This window comes from Poecilia reticulata, linkage group LG2 (genome assembly GCF_000633615.1).
Source record: "Poecilia reticulata strain Guanapo linkage group LG2, Guppy_female_1.0+MT, whole genome shotgun sequence".
NCBI classification, from domain to species: domain Eukaryota; kingdom Metazoa; phylum Chordata; class Actinopteri; order Cyprinodontiformes; family Poeciliidae; genus Poecilia; species Poecilia reticulata.
Genome location: NC_024332.1, coordinates 13,086,241 through 13,113,436, shown reverse-complemented (window position 1 = coordinate 13,113,436; position 27,196 = coordinate 13,086,241). Strand labels below are relative to the sequence as shown.

General features: G+C 39.7%; 1 protein-coding gene across 3 annotated transcripts in view; it reads right to left on the bottom strand.

The window, feature by feature from the left end:
- The window catches only part of arhgap20 (Rho GTPase activating protein 20), an 89,398-nt gene that overhangs the window by 37,371 nt on the left and 24,831 nt on the right, over window positions 1–27,196 (bottom strand). The gene's annotated exons all lie outside the window — the stretch shown is intronic.

Here is a 27,196-nt window from a genome sequence, read left to right as displayed (position 1 = left end):
AATTAAAACCATCTTGGATGTAGAATCAGATGACAAATGAGTGTTTAAGGATAAGAAGTCGTTTTATTTACACTTGCTGTGACTCTTGTGTGGTGTGTGTGGGTGTGGGAGATTTGCTTTGTTTTGAGTGTAAGGTCTCAACTGGGGTAGGTGGGGGCAGGCTTGATTTTGAGTGTTTTGGAGATGAAAAAAATTAGCTGAAAAATATTTACAACAACATATGATTTATATTTCCTAGAACCTTCTAATCATTTAGTGAACACGTTCTTGGCTTTTATTTTGAAAAAAAAAAGAGCAGGCCTAATCTAAATAACTTGACACAACTGATCGACTGACTGAGGAGGGCTTGCGTGTGAGTGTGAGTGTGTGTGTGCAGTCAGTTCCATATACATAGAAGCATTCCTAGACTACATGGCAGTGTGGTCCAGTCCAGGTGTAAGAATGCACTGCCTGAGCCAAGAATAACAGGAGTGATGAGGAGGAATGTTGCCAGTAGTTTTTTTTTTTTCTTTTTTCCACATTTCATGACGTACTCATTTGACTTATAGGAGCTGCCACAGTAAACCTCACTGTAGGAAACCTTCCTGGGAGGAGGAGAGTGTTTACTCTAAGAAGTTGGAGGGAAATCTGAGAGCACAGCCCTTCATGAAGTCTGTAGCTGGACATGCAAGTTCGTAGTTTCAGGATTTTTGATTCTGATCGCTAAAACTCACTACTTTAATGGTAAGGAACCCCAGGAGCCTATTGCGACAATAATTATTATTACCTTACAGGTCAGACACGTGTGGAATGACAAAGGAATAAATATGCTAACAAATGGGTTTTTTTCCCCCCACTTTTTAAAACATCCCTCCATCCATTTTCTTTACACCCTTGTCCCTAAGTGGGGACAGGAGGGTTGCTGGTGCCCATCTCCAGCTAACGTTCCGGGCGAGAGGCGGGGTCACCCTGTCGCAGGGTAACACAGAGACAGACAGGACAAACAACCATGCATGCATGCATGCACGCACGCACGCACGCACGCACGCACGCACGCACACCTTGGGACAATTTAGAGAGGCCAATTAGCCTGACAGTCATGTTTTGGGCTGTGGGAGGAAACCAGAGTACCTGGAGAAAACCCACGCATGCACAGGGAGAACATGCAAGCTCCATGCAGAAAGACCGGGGCCGGGAATCGAACCCAGAACATTCTTGCTGCAAGGCAACAGCTCTATCAACTGCGCCACTGTGCAGCCCACTTTTTAAAACAATTAAAGTAAAATACTTCCATTAGCTACGATAGTGAAGCCCTAGCTGGAAGTTACTGTACATTAATATAGTGAGATGTATCCAGTTACAGGGTCTATAAGCCTTTATGTGTTTATTTAAATGAGAATTTACATTTTAAAGCTCTTTGCAAAGAAAATATTGTGGATTTCTTTGGTAGAGCAACACAAAATATTGCATATAACCACGAGGTGGAAGGTTGTCTACAACCAAAACTCAACAGCTTAGAGTTCATTTTGTATTCAGTCCTCTTTATTATGACACCTCCAAATAAAATCCACAGCAGCCACAAAAAGAGTGCAAAAGTCACCCTGAACCCATCATCTGCATGGTGACAGAAGCATCGGGATCTGGGGAGCTGGAGTTTAATAGGAACTCATTTCAGTGCAGCTCTGAAACAAACGGCTGCAGAAGACTTGTAATCGGGGATGGAAATTCAATTTCCAACACAACACTAACACTTAACTACAATGGAATGTTTTAGGTCAAAACGTATTCACGTTTTAGCATGGCCTAGTCAAAGTCCAGACCTAAACTCAACTGAAAATCAAGTAAAAAATATTCTGTTTGTAGATGTTCTGGAACAACTTAACTGAGCCTGATCTAATTTTCAAAGATAATGAGCAAAAATGTTAATCTCTTACAGTGAAAAGCCGGTGGAGACAGTTGAGTGCCCTCCATCCCAGATCCCCTCCCCAAAAAACTGCAGATATGTTTACATCAAAGTAATAACTGCACACGCTTTCTGAAATTTCTCTTTGTAAGAAATGTTGAACACCATCATGTCGTCTTGCTTCTTCTACTTCCTCTTTCCTGCGTCTCAATAAAACGCACGAGAGGTCGTGATTTTAAAGAAGAAAACTTTAGAAGTATCAAGGGATCTGACCTCAAAATTCTCTCATTATAGACGAATAACAAAAATATGCATTCTTCTTTTGTCATAAATCTATTGCTATTTTGCTCCCCAACTTTGTAGGGATAAACAGTTCAACGAGATTCGAGCATACAACGGAAAGTTAGGGAAAGCTCAGTACAATGTAAAAGAACCAACCACTATCTCCCATTCACAAATTCGAAGGTATGCGTCAATTGTTTTAGCTTATCTCTCCTCTGAAAAGTGGTTTGCTCAGGATGATAAGAGCTCTGATAGCGCTCAGCCGTCCTCTTTGATCCAAGACGACGGCTGAAGATCACCGGCTTCTGTTGAGGGAATTTAGTCTCTCATTACAGACGAATAACAACAAAAATATGCATTCTTCTATAGCAAAAACAGCCTCAGGTCCAGCAGGCCGGACTTGTCTTCGGCTGCGACCAGCTTTTTGAGGTCGTGACTGCGGTGTGTGATGCTCTTTAGGGAGATCCGAAGCAGAAAAAAAAGCCAGGGTGTGTCAGAAATGTGGTTGGAAAACGTCACTGGCTGACCATAACTGACTCCGTGCTGCACCGTGTTGTTCCAACCTCTTAAATGTTCCACTTTGTAAGTGGCTGAGAAACAACAATAAAAAGAAAAAAAGCAACRCTTTGTTTCTTCTAGTTCCCATAGCAAAATCAACACATCTCCCCATGATAGGTTTAAAACCTAGGTTCTGTGAAGCCACATTTCACCGTCACGCCGAAAACTCCACCGTTCTCCTCGGAGCTTGAATCCGGATTAGTCGAGTCACTCGAGGTCAAGGAGAAACTGGAAGCCTACTCGTTCGGGATTCTCCCCCTTCAATGAAGGACAGAGAATCAATGACGCCCTTGTTAACATCAGCTGCAGTTTCCTTTGAAGTGCGTCTAGAAGAGAATGCCTTTCTTCACGCTTGGGGAGGTCAGCTATTGCAAACCCTGAAGCCAGGGAGAGTCTTGACTCGGACCGCAAACGGTCGATACCAGACGGAGAAAATGAGCTGGAGGCAGTCCAGAACCCAGTCCAGAACTTCTAAGACTGAAACGATTAATCGAATTAATCGCGATTAATTGTATAAATCAAATTAATCATGATTAATCGATCATTAAAATAGCCAACTAATCTAGCAAACGATTAATTGTCAATTGGAATGAGCATTCAAAATCGGCCATTCGCTGAAAAAAAACTAAACATTTGGAGAATATCCAAGCCAAAACTGCGCAAAAATTTGCGATTAAGATCAGAACAGCTACTCAAAACTCGTCAAGTGGCATTGTTTTAGCTTCAGCCAATTAAAATCTTTATTTGATTTTTTTGTTTGCTGAAAAACCCCCAATATATTCAGAGCTGTGAATAAGCTAAAATTGTACAATGAATATGCGTTCAAGACAAAAACAACTACCCAAAGCTCCTCAAGTGGCATAGTTTTCATCTTCGCCAGGTTCAAACAGCTATTTTTATTTTCTTTATTTCCTGTAAACAACAACATATTCAGAGCAGCCAATAAGCAAAAACTGTACCATAAATATGTACATTTGCATTTAAGATGAAAGCAACTAGTCAGAACTCCTCAAGTGGCAAAATTTTAGCTTCGCCAGGTTTAAATGTTCAAATTTGTTTTTTTCATTAGTTGGAAGAAAAGACCCAACTTATCGAGAGCAGTAACGAAGCCCAACTGTACAATAAATGTATAAATTTGTGTTTAAGATAAAACCGACTACCCAAAATTCGTTTTAGCTTCAATTCTGTAAAAGAATAAATCATTAAGCACCTTTTGCCAGGCAATTATTAATTGGTCAGCAGATCAGCCCTACTCTGTACTGATATCCAGTCGAGCAGAAAGAGTTGCTCGTTTGCACAGAGATTGGGTGTTGTGGTTGTACTTTGTACTGTAAACACACTTACAATACGGCTGTATGTTTACATTAAAAAAAAACCCATGCACGAAGACAAACATGCGCTCATGTGGGAGGGAGGGGAAAAGCCACAAGGATGTGACGAGTGCTTCTGGAGTCAGGATCGGACCCGTGACGGATGGAGCGAGGGAGGGGAAGATGACCGGCTGATGACGGAGGTGTCTCAGTCAGACAGGGAGGTGCTGCGACCCAAAACGGCATCGGCTGCAGCGGTTCGGACGCCTCCACTGCCCAAGCTGCCACAACCGTCACCGCTGCTACTTTAAGAAGGCAGACTGCCATGATGCCAGCCAAAAATAAACACCCCACTGCTTCCCTTTCTTTCTTTTTTTGTTGTTTTTTTTTCCCTCTGAAAAACATAATCGTGGAGGTTTCTGGCTGACAAATGTTTGAGGCATGGCTGTGAAAATTATGGGTGAGATTACATCTGGAGGGGATTATTGCTTTATTTTATATATATATATATATTTTTTTTTTTTTTTTTTTTTTTATTTTGTTCTTTACTGTTTCTCAATCATAAGGGTTGTGTAAAACTTCAGTGTCTGGTTACCCCAAACAGATTAAACAGCCGAAAATGATACAATTGTTGCTGTATTTTGTCTGAGTTGTCAAAAATAAATAGGTGAACAAAAATGCCTTTAGAGTTTTGTTGTTTTAACTTTGAGCAAACCTATGATGGATAGCGAAAAAGTGCTGGGCTCAGAGTATAGATGATTAAAATTGTAAAAAATTGTAAGAAGTCATTATATATTCACATTACACTGCCCTTACGACCCTTGCTATGTAGAATTTATTTTCTATTTTTTAAAGTTTGTCCTTCTTTGGTTCCATTTAGCTATAAGCTATTTCACAACTTCCTATTTCTCAGTGGTAACCGGTGGGATCATGGGTTCTGCGCGCTTTCAGAACGTGCAGCTGGGATAATTGGCACCAAAAAGGGGCGGAGCTTACAGATGCCTCCGTTCATATAGGTTTTGTATTTCAGTAAGGTATTTTCTCGCCATCAGGCTGATCTTTGTCTCCCATTCAAGCTGTCCTACCGCACTGAATGCTTGAAACACTACCGAGTCTGTCAGATCACATAACTATGTGACGACATTCCATCTTTAGAGTTCATAGCGGTTAAAGATCTGGGACTACAAAAAAAAAAAAAAAAAAAAAAACTGAAAAAGAGAAATAGCTTGATTCTCCCTCCCAACGAGTGGAAAGGGGCTACTCTGTATTTATAGCATTTCTACTTGTATTTTAAATAAATGCTAAATATTTTTACACGCTCTCACTTTTGCATGTTACATTTGTTAATTCTGTCAGTGTCTGACTCGGGGATGAGATCTCTGTCTGACTCTCCAAACATAAATGGATCTGGCTGATGTCCAATGCAATTAGGGTTCTGACAAATTGTGACTGTTTCACAATTTTTTTAACCACAGTTAAAAAAAAAGAAGAAAAAAAAAGAAACCGTTCCTTCAACAAACATAATTTGTAGATTTCCAAGTTTGAAAAATCTAAAATTTGCAAGAAAAAAATCGTGGACATTTTTTTCATTCTCAAGTCAAACATTTTTGACTTTTATTTTTTGCTTTTGGGAGAAGGATAGATACATTAGTAACCACCAGTCTACCTCACCCCTCAACCCAGACAGAGAAAACAGAAAAGTCGACATCCAGCGGACTGCTGTTTTTAACTTTTATAAAGCAGTTTTTCACACCGAAATATAATAATTCTCTGATTCAGCAACACATCTTGTTATTTTTATCAAGGCAAGATTTTCTTTTGTAAAGTTCCTGTGCGGCAAAAGTTGTTCAGTTGTTCATCTAGCGATTCATGTCCACTTCTTGAAAGTCCGGCTGTTGAATGCACAAAATTTTGGTAATTTTTTTTTTTGTTTGTTTGTTTTTGTTTGTTGCGTTTCTGCCGACCGTAAACTCTTAAACTCTTTGCTGACTTTTTCTAACGGTTTTGGAACATCGACTTTCATGTAGCAGATGAAACCCCCAGGATTTCCCCACATTCATGTTACATAACACTTCACCTCTACGTTACAATGCTCATTGTTCGCAAAACCAAGGAAGATCGTGTTTGGGGAACATAATAAATCTGGTGTTTAAAACAACTGACCAAGACACACATGAAGAACCACTTAAATCTTCGGCACAAAGCTGAATAAACCTCCGTGAAGTGATTACGTGGTCAAAACTGTCCACCTAAAACTATTCCAGAGTATAACGTTACATTAATAGTGCTCTTTAAAAAAAAGGGAAATTTGAGTGAAAGCCTGGTTTTTAAAGATGTCGGGGGCTCAGAAGCCCCGACATCTGTTTACTCCTTTGGGATTTTATGAATCCAGCTCTTAAAGCCACCGGGACAAACACGGTGAATATAGGATGATAGGAATTTCACCACTGGCCTATGCTACAACCAGCGCATCTATCTTTCTGTTTCTCTCGCTTCGTCTAAATATTGCGGCGTGGATTGGCCCAGGCACGTCAAGCCTAGGAGACGTGCGGAGGAGCCGGACGGAGGCTCCCCCGCTGAACAAAGCCCACGGCGGGAGGAAGGGAGGGATTCAGGTAGGAGGGAGAGAGAGACGACGTCCAAACGACACAGCGCTTGGATATGGAGGTTGCGGGTTAGCTGGCAACAGCTTCAAACCAAACCTCAAGTGGTATGACGTTTTAAGGGCTCTCTTTAAACCCTCTGAAATAAACACGGACATTCTGGTGAATTTTATCACATTAAAACCACATTAACCCAGATAATGTGCAACGAGATTTAAACAATTTGCTTCTTTTTTGTGTTTTTGTCTTTCTTGGGGGAGAAAAAAAGCCTCTTGGCAATGAATGTCTTAATTATTTCTGACTCGGACACCAAAACTGGAACTTATTGTGGCGTACAAGATAAACAGAACAGTGGCATGCTAAAGTAAAATGTTATAGTCGAAGCTGATGGGAAGATGGATTCAGCTAAACTCAAGAAGAAAGCCTGTTGGCGGTTGGAAAGGGCTTGAGAAGGGAACAAATACATGTTGAATTGTTTAATTTTAAACGTAAATATATAAATATAATCTCCCACAATGACTGATGTAAACGGCTTTTGTCGGGAAAATCAATTTCACATCAGTTTGAAAGTCTAACAGATTCATAAACACAAAAACGAAGGGCGTTGTATCCATCATTTTTGTATGTTGTAGTTTTTATAAACACACAATAAAATTCCAGCTACAGTTTTTCTCCATTCATTACCATTTTTATTTATTTCAGTAAGCAACTATTTTTCCGATTTCAATTTTTGTTATTTTGATCATTTTACTTTTATACCTTTTATACTTCATCACAACCACATTTATACTTATAAATATGAAAAAGCTCAGAGAGTTGAATACTTTTGGAAGGTGCTGTATGAAAGCGTGCAAAAACAGAGAGCTATTTTATGTATTTCTCTGCAGCCTGAAGGCCAAAAGGAAAACAAAGGTACAATGCAGGCTTTGGATTAGCACCACTGAAGCTAAATTGATCTTGTCTGTGTTATGGTACATAAACAATTTCAGATCTTCAATTTTCTTATCCAACTTCTGCACTGGTGTCCATAAAACAAGTACTAATGGCTCAAAATGTCTTCTTGACACTCTTGAACTCTTGTGAGGACTTTATCCTTCCTGAGACAGAGTCACTCAATGAGTCAGAAATACAGAGAAATAAATCAGAGAAACAGACGGTCTAAGCTTGGCTGTTGGTTTGTAACATCTGCTCTCTTATTAGACACACACACCCACACACACACACATATACGTTCACACTCATATAGGCCCTTCCTCCCCATTCTTGCAGACCTTTTAACCCTTCTAATCTGATTAGGACTGTGGTCCTAAACATTGAGGATTCGACTGACACACTGCAGCTTGAAGAGGATTGTGGTTGTCATGACTGTATCACTCCGACTGACATCTAGAGACAATACTACACAATATAAACTTGCAAAAGTAATCACATCCCTTTAATTTTTCCACATTATGACGCATTTGGTTCCTCGTCGACTCTCAAGTCTTTCTGGTTTTTGTTTTTTTAAGTTTTATAAGCATTTTCTACATTGAGCTTCATCAAGTCCAACCAGCTTCTCCTGAGCACAAGCATCCCCATGGCAACGTTTTGGCTCCATCTTCCATGTTTAAATGACAGATTGAACAGAGTTGAGATGTTCTACGCTTTGGATCTTGTTGTACCTATATAACTTCACAACCACCTCCCTGACCTTTGGTCTCCACGATGTTGTTCTCTAACAAGTGCTCCAAAACGATCCGTCTCTAAAGCCTTCAGCTGTTTTTATGCTCATAGTGAAATGAAGTTGGACTCTTTTTCACGATGGGTGACTTGTGAAGTTGATTGCAAAAACTGAGACGTACAAATAATATTCCATTTATCCTCTTTGCAAGTATGTCCATGCATCCATCCACCCAGCCAAAGAGTTGTTGGCTTTGTTGTTTTAGTTTTTCCACTGCTCCGAACACTGGTGGCATGCGAGCATTTGTTGGAGAAAAATGGCAGCTTTCAATCACAGAAATTAAAGCAACACCGTCTGGATAAGTTATGTAAAGGGGCAGGTTTATGTAAAATGGTTTTTTGGGGGCTTTACATCATGTTTTAATGTTATTCCCTCATCAGAAACATACCTGGAGAGTTGCTTTGATTCTTTGTTGCGTGTTTGAGAAATCCTTTAATCTCCATTGCAACCGCAAAACGCCTGGGTGGACCCTAGCGCCGCCTTTGAGATGAAACTCCTCCTCAGAGGTAAAGCTTCCAATCTTGCGCCTCACAGAGAAGCCCTCCCCCACTCAGCTCCTTCAGACTAGCCAGCAGCTATTAGCAAACACCTGGTGGAACCGAGGATCAGCTGAGCTTATAGGAGCTACTTCTCAGTGCAGCGCTGCTAAAATCATTGTTAGAGTTAATAGAGGAGTGCTGTTGTGGTGACTTCTCAAAACAGAGTTTCTTAAAGAGACAAGAGGAAAATTTTAAGGTGTTAAATTAGGTAACGTAGTGCCTGGATTATGCTATAAAATGACACCATGTGCCTGGAAAACACACAATTCTGTTGCATAAGCCGCTGTTATCCAGACTTCTCAGACAGACCAAACAGTCCCACTCATGTTAAATTACTACACTGTTTGAAATGGCGGCTTTTCTGATTTCCTGTACAAAATGGCTGTGCTACAGATGTCAACCTAGCTTTGCATAAAAATTAATAAGAAAAAAATTGAGTTTATCTGTACTTAGCTCAACAATAGGTTCATGATAATCTCATCTCATTAAGGAAAAATACAATGTTTTTATTGCTCCTACCTGTAACTACGACTTTCTTCCTCGAAAAAAGCATTTGACGTGTGAAATTCAATAGCATATTACATCCATATGAGATGTAACATGCTATTAAAGTAACAATAACTTAGCTATTTGAATCAATTTGTGCTCTTCTGTCTAGCAAAGGATTTAATCACAATGTTACCCTTTTCCCAGGACCTCTGCATCAGGATATTTGCTGATTTGTTGATTTTTTGTTTTCTTTTTCTGAAAAGGAATTCTACAAATGTTCTTGTTTTGTCCTTGCACGGTCTCATTCCCCAAGAGCAAACTGCGGCAAACAGCTCATTTCTGCTCATCTCCGGGGAGAAAGCAACTATTCCGTCAGACAGTTATTCAAGAAATGCTTCCTAGCAAAATGTTGCCCACGGGGACACGTTGACATGTATGAGTGAGACATCCAAGCTGATGGACATCACAGTTTCCAGTACTAGCATCAGAAGGAGCTGATGTTGTACTGCCCTCGTTTAGAAGCTATAAATTCATCCAACTTATTACAAAAATAAAAATCTTAGTGTCACTTCTTTTCATAATGGTAGTTGTAAATTATATACAAAGAGAAATTTTTGTACGTAACGCTATACCCCAATGCTACAAAATAATGTAGCAGAATGCTATACATTTTTAAACATTTATAGCTTAAATACTTAAAAATCTAATTGATTTAATTAATGACAAAAAAAGAAGATGATCACATGCTTGTCATTGAAGTTAATGTTGCAACTTAATGGAAATAGTTTCATTCAGCCCATGAACTCAATGTAAACGGTTCAAGCAGGTAAATTTTCATGCGAATGTCACGGGTCAGTTACTGAAACTAAATAAACAAAATCTATTTCTGTCTCAGAATTTGAAGACAAAAATGTGCTTCAATAGTTTTACCTAACTTTTTGGAAACCGTAGAACATACCCACGACGGCTTTTACAGAAAAATCTTCCGAGGTGAAGACAAGAATTGGCTTTGTTTCAGTCTCTTATCTACAAAGAAGCCGTTCGCTTATCAGAATTTACAGCTGAAGAGACTCTGGGGAACGGAGAAATGTGACAACTGGAAGCAAGGATTTCTCTCAAGCAGTTTGACCTTTGTGCAGAGGATTATTTGGTCAGTTAGAGACAGTGTGCAGAAGCTCTTTGTCTCAGACTAATGTTGGTTTTTTTGTTTTTTTAAAACCTGCCAACCCATTAATCCGCTGGCAGCAAAACAGGAAGTAACACTTTCAGGAGATCTGCCTGAAGCCGCCTCTTTATTTTCACCAAATTAAAAGCATGTAATAGCACTGGTGCTTTCTGTAAACAAGTCCAAATGGACGGAATAGCTTTAAGCAAACCTTTATCTTCAGCAGCACATTGATTTAAGGGGAAGTCGTAGCTCGCTCTGACGGAACGGATCGCTTCAAATCTTTCATCGGCGATTGTCCAATCAATCAATCTGGTCTCCTGCAAAGCAGCAAGCTGAGGGAATATTGTCGCAGGCCACAGAAAACTATTCAATATATGCTCATATCCGGTCCAGCGGCTAAGCCCTCCGCGGGGGGTTTAAACTGGTGACCCCATCAGGCCCGCCTGCAGCAGCTTGTCAAGAAAGACTCATTAGAAAATATTACTTCCTTTGCTGTCATCGGAGGTCATTTGTTGTTGTCCAGGATTAGATGTTTAGCAACTCCATCAAAATTAAAAGCACAATTTTAAAGGTCGTGACATTAGGTTTGCTTATTTTTGTTTTCTCTGCTCTACAAATGTATACTTTTTGAAAGGTAGCAGCTGGTAAGAAGAAAAAACATGTTTTTTTCTTAAAGAGATTTATGCATGAATGTATTTCCATCAGAACATTTTGCTTGGTTACTGCAAAATATTTTTTTTTAAATCAGTTGCTACTACGTTCATAGATTTTTTTTTCTTTCAGATAACTTGAACAGTGAGCAGTACCTGTCAATGTTTTCACATTAAAATTTATTTTATGGATGTTACTCGCTTTGTCCCTTCAGTGTTTTTGTAGTTTTCCCGTTTTGGGGCATTTCGTGCCACCAGGTTTTGTCGACTCACTCTGGTGTTCTGAAGAGGGTTTCAGTTTGAGAACCAAAAAAAAAAATCTGACGTAATTTTCTTTGAGCTACTCATAGTCCGCATCATTAAAATGTGGTTATGTGACTCCATTAAGTACTATTCCTTAGCGGGAGGCCACGCTGAGCTGGTTCAGGTGATAAAAACGTCACTTTGCATCAGAGTCTGCCAGCCAAAACCAAGACCAGACCCGCAATTAATGGGAAATAGGTCGCAATACCAAACTCTCAGAAAATAATGGACGGATAAATTAAGTGACATACGGTTGGATCTTATTGTTTTTATGATTATTCCGTAATTTTATAACGGTTTAAGAGCATGGGAATCAAACAGTTTGTTTGCGGTCAAGAGATGGAAGAAAAAAAGACCAAATGGGGATTTGAGTTAATGAGGGAGCACATTCATTATTTAATTTAAAATTTGCTAAAAAAACATCTGTCATAACCATTAAGCTACGTAACTTTTTCTTTTTAATTCCTAAAAAAAATTAATAAATAAAAATTGAAGTTTTATTTAAAGTATGTTAACAGTTTTATTTCTATTTTGGAGGTTGCGCTGACACAAGAGTGATGTGCGTCCACCTGATCTGTTTGAAAGAGGATTTCTCAGAAGGACCCAGACGGCTGCTGGTTTCCATTAGATGGTCACGTCAATAACGTGTCCAAAAAGCACAGCGGGGTGGAAGCGCGCCCTTCTGGTCTCCACAGGAGCTGCCAGACATGCAGGTCAAAAAGAAGAAAAAAAAATCAATCAGGCACTTTAAGAGAAAAGGACGAGTGTGTCTGTGTCCTCCTCTCTAGCTGCTTCTCCCCGTCGTCGGCCGAGCAGCGAGGGGTTTCGTATGTTCGTTAGTCCGTGTGTGTCACATCCGTCGGCGCTGACAATCAAAGACGCCGTTACTGCTGCCAGCCGAGTCTTATCAGCGCCACGGAGGGTTAAAAGGTGCAGAGGTCAAGGCCCGCATTCCACCGGAGGTCAGGATTAGCGGGCCCGTAATTACAAATCTAATCAAGGTAGATTCTTACTTCTTTAGATTGTAATATTTGTGCGATACTCTCCAAACCCAACTTGGATTTGAAAAAGGGGATAACTCTTCCGATAAACACTTCCCACAAGCAACATTCAGGATTTAGGAGCTGACCTTGATGGAGAAATATTAAATTTTAAATAAATTTCAGGAATTTATACACAATCTATAGAAACATGAATTTCCTCAAAGGAAAGGCCTCTTGTACCAGAATGTATTGATAAAACCCATCAACAAACTACTACAATATTAATAAATAGCTGTATGCTTTCAATAGGTACATCTTAACATTAAATAATATTAAGCATTTTTTGTAATGTAATTTGGCAAAGTACAGATAAAAATAGTTTTGATTTGATTATTTAAATAGTAATTAAGTATACAACAGTTTTTGAAGGTTTTTTTATGTGGCTAAAAGCTATGAGTTTGAGTTTGCTTGTTTTTTTTTCCTTTTTGTAACACTATGTAGAGGCAATAAATCTCATACAGTTGGAAACCTGTTTATTTCCCCTCAAATGCTGGCACATTTGTTAGGAAAAAATCATTTGTGGGTAAAGCTGTAGAGCTGTGAATGGCTACACCCATGAAAAATGTTCCCTTTTGATGCCAAGCAGCTTTTTGGCAGAGGCAGTGTGACGGTGTGAGAGGGAGTCTCATTCACACGAAAAACGAGACTTTGGCATCATCGCTATGTCCTTTTAAATGATGACGTTGCTCCAGGATTTATATTTTGCAACCGAGTGACACTTGATGAACCAATGAATTATCACTGATGTCACATTCAACATATTCTCAACATTTTATCAAAAGTTTTGTGCTTTTCCGCCACACAATGACATTTATTTCGAAAGAATTTTCCTCTGAACAATTTCTAAAAAGCCGCCAAATGTTTTAAAAAGCAGCTCAAATTTTAACAACCCACCTAAACGTTTTCTTTTTCCACTGAAACCTCAACAAAGCAGGCCAACTGGAAGCTAGCTAACAAGGTGACAGAAGCTAAGGCTCAAAACCGCAAGCGCGTTTTGACGACATGAATAATCACAGCGCCATCGAGTGGCCTGGCATGACAGCTACAGCAGAGCCATGCTTGTCTCTGCGGTGCCGTCTAAATACTTCCCCCCTAAAAAAAAATTTAAAATACCGGCAATTTTCAGGCGGTCTCGTATAAACGCAGCTCCAGATTATCCTGTAAGGTTTTATATCTTGTCTTGTAATACCCTGAAATTCCTCTGAGAGTTGCTGGAGAGACTAGAGAGGGATGTTTGGGGTTTCCTCTTAGACCTGTTGCACCTGTGCGTCATCATGACTTGATTTCCAATAAGCGGAAGACAGGCCAGGTGATTTTGTTTTTCTCAGTGTCACCCAAACCCTCATGAAAAAGACTGGGTGACAAAAAGTGAAACCTCGTCCTACCAAATACAGCAGAAGTGCAAGGAGACGGATGACTAACAAATATATAATCACGTCCAGCTGGAAACATAAGTCATCCTCATATTTAGATCTCAATTATTCATACATTTGGTTGTGAAATAGCTACATCCAGTCATTGTGAGAGTGACAGCCTTGAGGAAAGCTGTTTGGAGAGCAAAACTCCCTTTTTTTTTTACCTCTTCCCTGGTTTCACTTACTCTGGAAAAACAGCCAAGGCCCCAGTCTGGGTTTTATTAAAAGGCATGGACATGTGTGCGCGGTTGAGTTTGCATGTAGTAATGAGAGTGGATGGTGCATCTTGGTTACACAGGACCCAGAAATAAACCAGGATCTGAGCCAGAATTACCAGTGTGGCGCAAACTCCCCCCATTTCTGGACACAATTAACCCTGCTTAGTTAAAGAGTTAACACACACACACACACACACACACAAACTGTATACCATGGCATACAAACCCAGAAACCACATAATGACTACACACACCCTACATCACAAACCGGCTCTCCTTCCATTTTGCTTAAAAGGGGAAACATTTACGACCAGACTAAAGAACGAGAGATTGGGATATCTGCTAAAGTCTGTTATTGTTAATTTGTCGAACATCCAGTCATGTGACCTGTCAAAACAAAGCGGTGCAGAAACGTTCAGCTGAGAGCCAAACGTAGATARAGTTTCTGGCCCGACGCCCTCAAACACATCAGCCCTGCTGTGTCAACATCTGGCAGCGTGGTTAAACATGCACAAAGTTTCACCGCATGTAAACCTGACAACCTCATTCTCACTCGTCTAATAAAGTTGATGATCGAAAGTTCAAACATCTGATTTTTTTTTTTTGACAAAGAATGGTGATGTTTTTCATTTTACTCTGAGGATGTTTTTTAAAGCTATGAAATGATGCATCAAACACCTTCGACAAAACGTAAGCTAAATGATCAAACGGCATCTTACAGTTTGATTTTTGGAAGTATTTCAGTAGCGATCGAATCCAATGCGGCAAAGAACAGCATTGAAAATGTGAACTAACTTGACTGTGATCTTAAATATATGTTTAAAAGCTTAGTTGACCAGCCACTGTTCAGTACACCTTGCCTTTTGTTTACATTTTAACTTTTTTTTAAAGTAAAAATCAACCGATCAATCAACTTTAATCTGTAGCACCTTTCAGCAACAAGGCATTTCAAAGTGCTTCACACCACAAAAACACAAAAAGACAAAGTCCCAGGACACACAACTGAAACAATTAGGCTACATTTTGCTGTCGTTACACATCAGAATGTTGATTAATATTTCATTGATTATGTTTCAAGAGCAACTCTAAACAGAGGCGGAGGGGTTAATCTAGATTTAAAGGCACTCAGTGTTTCGGCTCTTTGTACAGTAGTTCCACCATAAAAGCATAGAAGCATTTCTTCTATGCACCACAAATGCTTCTGTACATCTGTGGTGCATAGAAGCTGAAATATTTATGTCATTGTAGAAATCATATTTCTCTTTGACATTAAAGGTTTCTTTGTCATTGTTTTGTCAAAGAAAAGTCACATTTTATTGATCATGACTGATTTGTAAAAGCAATAAAAGGGTAAAAAGGGGGTGACTACTTTTGTATAGGTACACTATATGCATACCTACACATGCTTAAAGGACATTAGTAAGAACAACAATAAACATAACGTCCTCTCCACAGCAGATCTTATTTGATAAAATGTAAAGTAGGTTTAGTTTCTGGCCAAATCGGGGAGAGTCGTACTTTTTAGTGTGAAAACATGACTATTGCCCCGGTGCCTGGCACATACAAAGAGCAACAAAATGTTTATTTTGTGCCCTGAATGGCAATTAAAACGCCCAGTAAAAATACTTTAGCAGACCCACTGAGTTTTACAGATGGCACTTGTTTAATCAGATTGAACTCCACCAAAAGTAATATGAGCTTGTGTTGGTAAATAAAACATAATTGGCAAGACATAAATTTCTTTCCCACACTAGTCTGTCGCTTAAGCAATTATTGCAACGTTAATTTGAATTCCTTAAGATAAAGTCCCAAAAAACCTTGAGAAATTGCGGTAGATTATCGTAGCAGTGCATTGAACGTCCCATAAAATTAGGATAGTCCTTCATACTGCGATCAATACAGTGATCATCACAGCTTTAAAATGAGCTGAGATGTTTTATCAATCCATATATTATTAAACCATGACCAAATACTTGTAACTTTCCCTGTAAACTTTGCTGGGTTTTTTTTTATCTTTGTGCACATGCTGCAGATGCTAATCCACTATAAGATTAGCTTTTGTGCAAGTCACGATTAGTTTCCAAAATCCAACGTGAGGAATACATTTAGAGGAGAGGAGCTACCAGCCAATCCTAGGGTTGACCTTCATGGAGGTACACCAAATTATTTCACCTTTTCCTCTCAAAACATTTCCATTAAAGTTAGGTTGGTTAATTACAACTCCAATTTTTTGCACAAAACCTTATATTTAAGCTTCACATAGAGAGAACAACAAAAAAAAAAACACTGATGATACATTTGTTTTTCCCCAATTTCCCCCACTGTGAGACAATGTGAGAGAGCAAAGATGTCTGTTTATTTCTACTTTGGATTAAGTGAGATCTTTAATATTAACTCTGGACATTCCTGTGGAATCGGGCACCAACTCCAATTTGATTTTGCACAGATAAGCGGGAAGAGACGATATAGATGGATGGTTTGGAGGACTTTTAAAAGCTGCATTATGGCATTTGTACAGGTATTATGGCTGCTGTTTGGCATGAAACATTGACGACAATGCAAAACCATAAAAATTTAAAAAGTAGTTTTGTTTTGTACATAATTTTACATACCAAGTTTCCAGAAAATATGAAGGGACTCATAAAAACTACTGGCATTTTTTATGAGCTTGCAAACTCAAAAAGATGAAGATGCCACGGTTGTAATTCTGATATCGTTACACACAAAAAAAGTAGCAATATGCAGTGAAATCGAGCTGCCACAGCTTCACTCTTCTGAATAAAGAGGAGCAGTTTCATCTGAAGTTCGAGTGACTCGTAGCTTTGCGCTTCCTTCCAAAGAAACGGATTCTGGCTCTCGGCTTCGACAACAGCAACATTTCAGAAAGAGACACTGAAATAACAAGATAGACATCGCTCGGAAAAGCTCCCAACGTGCTCTGAAAACGGAAGACCGACGGCACGGTGCGCGCGCTTCACTTTGCGCTACGTTTCCCACACACACGTCTGAAAATAGCCCAAACAGTCCGTATAGCCGGAAGTGTGTAGAAAGTGAAGTAAAAGATAAAACTCACCCCAGCTGGACGGGGTGGGGGGGGGGGTATTTCTTTTAGTTTTGTTGCTATCATTAACTTTTTCCTTTCAGCCATGATGGTGTCAGTCACTGTTATGTTTAACTGAATGGAAAAAACAGGATGCAAAATACAACACTGTATTTTTTTTTTTGTGTGTAGGTGTGTTTTGTTGAAAAGTCATTTCCCAGGAAAAGCATAGAAGCTGGCGAATGAAAGAGGTCCAGTCGTCATTTTGTTACTTCACCTGGTCTCGTTAGGAGGCGCTCAGCCATGGGGGTTTTTCCACATGGATTCGACTGAGCTCAGATGTAAGTTGAAACACTGTGACGTTTGCAGTGGAGCTCGTCGACGTCGTGTGCCTTGTTGTCGTTATCAAACGCAAAAACTCGCGTCTAGGATTTGTAGTTTGGACACAACACTCGAGCCTCAAATAATTGCTCCGGCACGCCGCTTTCGGGGACTAAGTGTCCGCTAATTCCAACTTCTTGCTCCCTGTTGTTTGATGTTCTTGAGAAATGTATTCATTTTCTTCTGAGTCAGAGTTAGAGTCGACTTTCTAGTCTACTGTGAGGCTTTTTTGTTTTATTTTTCAATGAAAAGTGGCTGACTGTTACAAGTAAACGCACCTAGATGTCAAACCTATTGGGACATTTTTGTAATTGGATGGACACAGAAAGGGGAAACGATTCACTGAAGAGAAGAAAAAAAAACAACTAATTGACATGTCGGTGTGTTTCCTGGCCAGAGTCCATGAGAGGGCAAAGGAAGCGGGTACACACACACATACGCCTTTAAAGGCAGATGTGAGAGTTTTTCGTGGAAGCAATTAAAGCCTTTGTTGCCATAGCAGAGTCTCATAGCTACCTCGGATGAGAAATAGTTTTGTCTCTTAATGAGCCTCGTTCTAAAATTAGCCCGGCGCGCTTCTGCTTTCATCCACTTTCAGTTTTTCTCAGCGATTCTCTTGGCTTATTGTTTCTCAGCCATCTCGGTATCAGCATGTGGAGAGCCGCATCTGAGAATGGTATCTGATGAAGACCAAGTCATCCAAGCAAAGAGCTGCCGTATAATTTGCAGCGTTCTTAATCGAACAGTCACATTTTTATTAACCCTTTCATGCATGAATTATGATCCTTTCTGTCAGGATTTTTTTTACCAATTTTATTTCTTTTCTTAAGGCATAAAAAAGGTAGGAACAATTCTTTTGTAAAAAAAATAATTTTTTAAAATTTCTTTTAGGTGATCAATTGTAATTTTCTCCAAATACGTTATTTGAAAAATACGTCAGTAGTATTGTTCTTTAGGGGTTATCTGATGTCACAATGGGTTTTTTTACCTGCAAGAGTCATCTACAGTAGAAGGAGGGACCGGGTCAGTTGGTGTGCTTTTTTGACAGCCATATTGGATTCAACAAAAGTAATTTCTAACATTTGCAGCTGATGGCCAGTAGTTGATAGTGTATTTTATGATGCATTAGTCTCCACTAAAGTGGTCTCTGTGCATTTATAACATAAAAATCCACAAGAAACACAATAAAATAGCTTTTAGACAGTTGTCCACTGTCTAAAAGTGGACAACTGCATAGTGACCACTACGCAGGGTTAAATACAATTCTTAAAAGTTGTAGTATGTAACTTTTATAAAGGATTTTTTTTTTTTTTTACATATTTGCCAAAAATTGTCACCATGTCATGACAGTTTATTATGAGACAGATAATCTGTGAAAAGTTCGACCTGCTCCGCCTCCTCCCTGAGCTGAATTTCGACGGGAGTCGTGAATTTCTCCAGAAATTCCCGACTCCCGACCCAAAACAACCAATCAGAGCCAAGAGGAGGGTCTTAGCGCTGTCAATCAAACTCTTGCACTAACTGCTAAATGTGCTAATGTCTGACAAACAACTTACAATTACAGAAAAATCTGCCATCACCAGTTGTCATGCTAACTAGCATTAGTATTCACAACAATCAAGCTATGCTAGCTGCAGGATAGCAAGATTGACAGAGCCAACACCCACGCTGATCACAAGCGCTTATGTTGCACATCTTGAAAGCTGCAGACTTCAGAAGCAACAGCAAATCTTCACAAAAACTTTGCAAGTTTCTGTTTTTATTGTTATCTCTTGTCATTTCTGCAGCCAACAATAAAAAAAGAGGCATGCATATCAGCAAAGGCTGCCATGTCTCTCCGACTCCTTCCTGTCAGTCAAACAATTAACCAGAAGATTTAATCTGAAGGCAGCAAGCTCTGCCCATTAACCACGACTCATATCTGCGCCCGCAGATCTCTGCACGGCTGCAGCTGCCACTCACATTGGGTCGGTGACATTTCTGAAGTCTAGTCGAGACGACAACACCGTTATCGGTCTTGCAGAAAAGTGTCTGCTGGACAAGATTGTGTCGCTGATGGTTAATGAGACATCTGGTTTCAAAAAATAAAAAATGGTGCCGTGAGACAGCATTGAAACAGGAAGCTGTAGCAAAAATGAGATGCTCATCTTGTAATGTGCTGAAGTTTCAAGATGTGTTGATCCGTAGTAAACCCTATGTGATAATTAGCAACTAAGCCTCTAGAAGGATGCATTAATCAGATTTAGAAAGGAAAAAAAAATACATAAATAGGTGTGGATGTCGAGCATTATTGTTACAATAATTGCAGCTAAGCTGTGTTTGTGCCGTCAAGTAGGAACAGAGGAACATCTGTAGGGTTTAAAACCTCCCATTCTAAAGCTGACCTACATCCTGCTGTACTATAAAAAGCATTTCTTTCCTGCTGCTCTGCAATACTTTTTTTTTTCTTCCAGCATGCATTAAAATATATTATGATCTATGGTTCCTATTTTGTACCTCATTCTTTCCTCTGCAATCCATCTCAGAGATTTCCTCTCCCTGATAATGTGAAGTTATACATGAATCACTTTCTCCCTCCTCATTTTCCTTCTTGTTTTCATCTGTTTTTGCCTGTTGTCATCCCATTTGCTTAACTTCCTCGCTCACTGTGTGGCCCCTTAAAGGGAAAGTTACGTTTTTTTGAAACCAGGGTGTCAGCAACTTTAGCTCATTTGCCTGGAAAGTCCGGGTTTGTTTGTGGGACTCTGATGCAAACAAAAAATAAAAAAGCTAACTCCGGTCGGCCTAAAAGCTTAGCTTCTCGGTTCGGCTGAAGTCAACTCTGGTGCGGTTCGAATGTATACACTTATGAAAATAAATAAATAAAAAATCAATCGCCTCATCGTTCTAAGAAATCTACTTACTTTTACCAAGAACAGCAGATTGATCTGTTCAAAATATTGTGTTTGCATCAAGCCAATTACCTTGTGCTCTGTGCAGAGCGCCAACCAAACAGCTTTTACACTTCCTATATTTAAAGCATATGGGAAGTGCTTTACACTGGTCTCCTTTCTCTGCAAACCACATAATAAGCTGATCGCGCATTAATTTGCATTCTTGGTTTTACCAAACATCAATAAGTCATTTGTACAGCAAAAGTTATTCATCACTGTAGTTCAGAGTTGTTTCAGGGAGAACAAATTACTGAAACTGTGACAGTACGGTATGCGACAATCTGTGAAAAAAAAAAATTAAGCTCCTCTGCCTTCTCCCAGCACTAGCTAGAAATAACCAATCAGAGCCAGAAGGCGGGTCTTAACGCTGTCAATCAGGCCTTTGTGTTGCACTACTCAACCCACACCCCCTTTGCGCTCCGATATGCCACGGCTAGCGTAGCATGTTGTGAATGCGAAGGCTAGTTAGCATGGCGGATAAGTTGTTTTCTTGCTGCTTCTCTACCACTAGCACATTTAGCAGCGGGTACATGATGACTGACGGCGTTAAGACCTTCCTCCTAGCTCTGTTTGGTTGCTTTTGGTTGGCATTTCTTCAGAGGGGAGGAGCTAGATATTCTCACAGATTATTTGTCTCATGTCATCATGACATGATTATAGTTTTAACAAATATGTAAAAAAATAATAATAAAAAAAAAATAAAAGTTACATACTGCAGCCTTAATGCAACATTCTTCTGGAAAGAGACTAAATTCTTGTGCTGCATGACTTTGATAATAGTCTCATTGGGGGCTGAATAAACTGTCCTGGTTATCTATGAGCAATAAGTAAAAGTTCAGTCCAAATGTTTTGGTCGGAATAGTCTGCAGTCATGGCAGCAGAGGGAGCCACCTCACCCAGCAGGTGTAAAACGTCCTAAAGGGGGGCAGCGGGGCGGGGTAAGACCTCCCAAAGCCATCTCTTTAAAAACATTATTCCCATTTTTCTTGTAATCTTACGACTATCTCTCCACCACACTTTTCGTTTCCCTTCACCTGCATGGCTCCTCCTCATGCTCTCTAACTTGGGAATGCCAAATCAAAGGGACATAATCCTCCCACCTCCCCCGTGGCCCCCAACCAAACCTTACAGCCAACATAATACCTCCTGCCGCCACGCTGAAGCCTTACACTTCATGACCTGCTGTGTCACGAAGACTTTCTGAAGCCAAGTCAAAGGGAATGCAAGCTGACACTGAATCCTTTGCTCTTTCGGTTTCTGGAGAAGCAAAGCTCTGAAGACGACATGTGAGGAAGCCGCATTAGGGCCACCCATAAGCCGGGAGAAATTCCAGCAAAAAAAAAACAAAAAAAACACACCGGTCGATCACGGAATGGATAAAATCTCAGTCTCGCACAGATCCAAGCGAGGACAGTTTAAACCAACAGGTTCCCCCGTTTGATCAGCAAACAACAAACAGTTGCAATTTATGAAGGGAAATTACTTCTACCGGGGTAACAAAACAACTCAAACTGTTCTACCACAGTTCTCAAGTCTTGAAAGTCTTAATTTCAACCCGTTTTAACTTGCTGCTGTGCATGATGGCCAAATGCCCAGACTTTGGAAGTTTTGTTGCAATTGTGCTGCAAATGTCCTCTTTAGACATGCGTTTTCTTCTGGCAACTCTTCCACATAAGCTGTGTTTTTTCAGTTCTTTTGTTCAGTTATATTTTAACTTTAATAATTACTGTGCGACTTAAGGTCTTAGTGTAAAATCCTGGGTTTCATACTGGTTGCAAATAACCATATAACCTTTATGAGATTGATGAAAGGCCGCAACAGTTTCCATGAAGTTATTGCTTATAAGTCATGTCACAATCAATGTGTTGGGTTTCCTAAGGAACTCTCAACAGGTCACGTCCTGTTGGGGGGAAAGAAAAACAAGTCAAGTCGCAAAACAAATACGTCTGACGTTTTTGAGAGCAAGTCTCCAGGTTTCTCCAAACAAGAATCCTGTCAGATCCGGACCAGCCAGAGAATGTTCACGGACAGATGATTGTCAGGTCTTCCAGAGCAAAATGAAAGTCAGCTGTGAGGTTTGCTTACTCAGTGCCAGCCCCGTTCAGGTTTGTTATTATTTGCAGTTTTTCACGGGTCAGATTGCGACACCGGTGTGTTTTTGTGCCCCTCAAGTTTCAAATCTTCGGAGACTGGAGTCCTCAGCGTGTCGAGTCTTACCACCCTTCAGATGCCAGTCATGTCTCAAGCCTTTTTTCTTTGCTAACTTTAATCCGTATCACCAGTGCGACCTCTGCACCCTGAGACTTATGACTCAAGCTGTGACCACACACAAAAACTGTCTTTTTTTTTTTTTTTTCAGTTTTGCCCATCTCACACCGGTTTATCAGAAAAACCTCCTATACTGAATAGTCTTGTGACTATACAATTAGCCCAAAGATTCAGCTAAAATAAGACAGGACACTTCTGATTGGCTTTCAGTTTTTAAAAAATTTAATATTTTGAGAAGTGTTGCATTCATTAGCATTCAGCCTGATTCAATACTTAGCAGCAAGTCTTTGCTTTGCTCATTTAGAGGCTGAATTATGCGTCAGCATGCTGGAATGCAGAGCATCCGTGTACAGCAAATCCTAAAGTTGAGATTTCATCGAGCCTACCTGTTGCCTACAGTTTTCTTGACAAATTCCTTCATTTCCCACAATCCAAATGGATGCCATCAGGTTTGATGATTGGGCAGCCAGCTATGTTTCTTCTCCACCACGGCAGCCACCAAACACCTGTCTCGAGAAAGGCCAAGTCTATGGGAGCTTAAAAACATTCACATACTTTGATGTAACTGTTCCACTGTAGCTCTGGGTGTATGTTTAAGGGTTGCTGCCTTTTCATAATGACATTCTTCGTGTCTTTCAGGCGCAAAGAGATCAGATTTGTTGGTGTACAACTAAACATAAACATGCCAGTTTGTGTAATGCATTACTTTATATAAAAAAGAACACAGATGGGTAGGAGCCCTTTTGTTAAGCATTGCATGGTTCATGCCAGTCATGACACCAAGTCTTAATTCGGGAACATTCGAGTCTCACCACCAAAGAATGTGAGCCGAACTCTTAGTTTCTCAATTTGTTTGGCCTCTGGAGGATTTTAGTGGGATTCTTTCTTAAACAGACAGACTTAGAACATAATATTCCAAATCCACCTGGAACATTTCTCGCGCGCACACCCGGACTTAAATGTTTTTGCGTGAAGCCTTGCTGACGTAATTTGTTTTGGAGCCCCCCTCTTACATTTGATAAATGCCCCCCACCTCAAGCATTTGTAAGAAACTTAAATTAAATTGACCTAGAAATCAATGCAGTTTGAGATCCTCTCCCAAGCAACCAGCACTTAACCAATGGCCTCTGTTCTCTGGTCAAACAGGAACTTACAGGTAAAAAGTAAACATCCACAGAAGCTTCATGCACATGGGTTTAATCTGTACTTCCAAACATATGGATGCTAAACCTTCTGAACTCACTCACAAGGCTGAAAACAGTGATTGATCTCGGAGGGCCACAGGTACAATACATCCCTAAATGCATACACATTGCATCGGCACGGTCAGATTTGTTATGACTTAAGCCACAATAATCATACACCTGAAGGAGTCACAAGATAGCTTTTAATGATACACTTAACTTCATGGCTTGCTCTTTATGTGTGTGTGTGTGTGTGTGTGTGTGTGTGTGTGCGTGTGATATCAAACCAGACATATGCCTCACAGTATCTGTGTGCTGTGTTGAACACAAACAGATCTTCATTCCCTCACTGACCTCTGACTCGCACAGCTTGCCTTCATAGCTCTCCTCCGCTGCAAGCTCAGCTGTGTTGTTTTCAAGCATGTCTAAAGTCTGATGCACTCCTTTCTCAGAGAGCCGGGTGCTTGCGAGTTTCAGGTCTTTAAATCCAAAATGGTATTTAACTACAACACACGGAAACCAGCAATTCTCAGAGGCCCAGACCCAGTTCACACTTTACTTTAAGGGCACAATCTTCCAAAGTTCAACCAACAAGGCTGCACACTACTGTGACGCAAATTATAAACATTTACGTCATTCCAAACTCTTACCAGCCAATAAAACAAGAGAAAATGTACATAAGTATCTCCTTACACAGTCAACTACAACCGCAAAGAAAACAGTAAGTCAAATCATCAACAACTCATATCAAAATGGAGAAGAATCATGCTAATGTTAGCGTAGCATCTTCATAAAGATTAACAGAACAGAATAGAATAGAAATATCCTTTATTGACTCTCATTGGGGAGATTCTGGTGTACCAGCATCAATGTGTTTTAGGGGAAGTATTGTCACAACAATAAAGACAAATTCAAAATTATTCCAGTTTCCGGTAGATTCAGATTGTTCCTTACTTGAATCCGTTAGAGAATCTGTGGAGAATCCAAAACATTAGGATGATGCCAAGGAGGACCTTCAACCTCTAACACTTGGAGCTTATTACAACAGACAAATGATTTTTTTAAAAAAAGTTGTAGTGGAAATATAGTAGTGTTTCACTGGTGTTAAGTCTAAATCTGTCAAGGGGATGAATAACGTAAATTTTAGCAGTAATTGGACGTCTATAAACTCAGAGAGTTAAGTGGTTGTAAAAACTGATATCATCAGCAGTTAGACATTCATCTCCTTCCTATACAACAAGCTGTCCACCATTGTTTAGAAATCATAGAAAGTCATTCTTTCTTAACCTATCAACCTAGTGGTAGCTGCGACAGCAACTGCATTTGTAGGGTAATGTACTGTTTGGGTAATGTACTGAACCATTGATGGTAAAATGACAAGCAGGCTGTAATTTCCAGCTATGAAGCACACTTGTTTGGTTTGCTCAACATAAAATTAAGCAAATTCAATTTAATGACTTAATATAATCTGTGAATTGAAAAGTCATGTGAAATTAAGTAAAAACCAGAGGTCAGGAAAGAGAGAAAATCCTCGCAACGCCAACCAATTCACAAAGAAACAGATGTTTTCTACAAATTTTACGTCACGTACTATTAAGCACTGTGATTATCTCATCCCAGCCAGCAGCAGATCCCCGTGTTACAGGTATGAGATCATTAAAACATATCAGACCCGGGAGAACAAGGGGAAACGCGCACGGTTCTGACCGATCCCTTACCAACAGCTCGAACATCTGGCAACATGGCCGAGCTCCACTCTTTCCAATCACCTGTAGATCTTTCTTGGTCTGCTGGTTTTAAGTGATGCGCAGAGAAGTGGTAGTAATAACAACAGGACTTACTCACCTAAATGCCGCCTAGATTAGGTGCACTTTATTGAATTGAGGAGATTCGTATCAGCTTAAAAAGCACACACCGTGAGTCCAGCATTATGAAACAAAAGTGCTTTTCGGTGAGATTTTCCAACATGTGTCCGTAATGGCACGGTGCATTCATTTTTCTCGCTTAATCATGCGTGATGTAACTTCTGTTGGGAAAGGAATGTGCAATCTTAACAAAAAGCTGTTTTCATAGTTCGGCTACCAAAGCTAAGAAACATTTAGCGCTCAAAAGTAGAACAGTTAGAGAAAGAGCTGAAACTGTCGCACCACAGTTTTTAAATCTTGTTTTACTGTCTCTTCATGTTTCATTTATCCTCTATTTATGTTGCTATATACAGTACATGCTTTTCTTTTTTAGTTAAACAAGGTTTGCTTGAACTTTCCCTAGGAATGTTGTGTGTTTTCTGTCTAATTGTTCACCTCTTACTGAGTAGTGTCGGTAACCAATTTTATCCCGTAGAGTTGAGATTTAAAGCTCAGCTCTGTTTTACGCAGCATGACTCTTAATTGTCCTACATTATTTAGAGAACACAAAGATTGCTGTTTACAGTTAGCGACGTAACAGCCATCATTTGCTCAATTAAGACGCTGCAGGAAGTTTCAAAATGTTAACTCGCCATCAGTCATTTTTGTCTTTGTTTTTATATGGTACAACCTTGTTTTGCGGGGATTGCTCTCTTGCACACACAGTGTTGACATCACCTTTGTTTTTAGTAAAAATAATTCATGAACACTCATGATCATTAAAAAACATTTTTAATAACTAATGATATATATATATATATATATATATATATATTTTTTTTTTTTTTTTTTTTATTCTGTAAACTAACATCAAAAAGTCAATCCGTTGTGGAACGTTACGGATTGGATCAGAACTAACTGTATTCATTTGTCTCAAGCACTATCAATGGCACCCAAGACCAAATCTGACTAGCAATCTTTTCGACAACTCAGAAGTAGTTGTGCACAATTAGAAAATGAGATCCTGAATATTGTAAAAAAAAAAAAAAAAAAAAAGAAAAAAAAAAAAGAAAAAGTTCCCCCAAAAGTTATGGCAGACAAATAAAAACATGGAACATAAACACAAATCTTTACAATGCAATAAAGTCTGAAGAGATTTCGATGTCAGACAAAGCCACAATGATTAATATCCTTACGAAACATTTTATTGCGTCTGGTCAAGCCTTCTTTATTGCCACTTCCACCATTGCTGTCAACCCCCTGTTATTCAACAGCAAATTTACTTTCTTCAAGCAACCCTCCCGTCTCACGTCAACTCCTACAGGAACAAGGAGAACTTCTATAGCTGACGCCTCACAAATCTGCT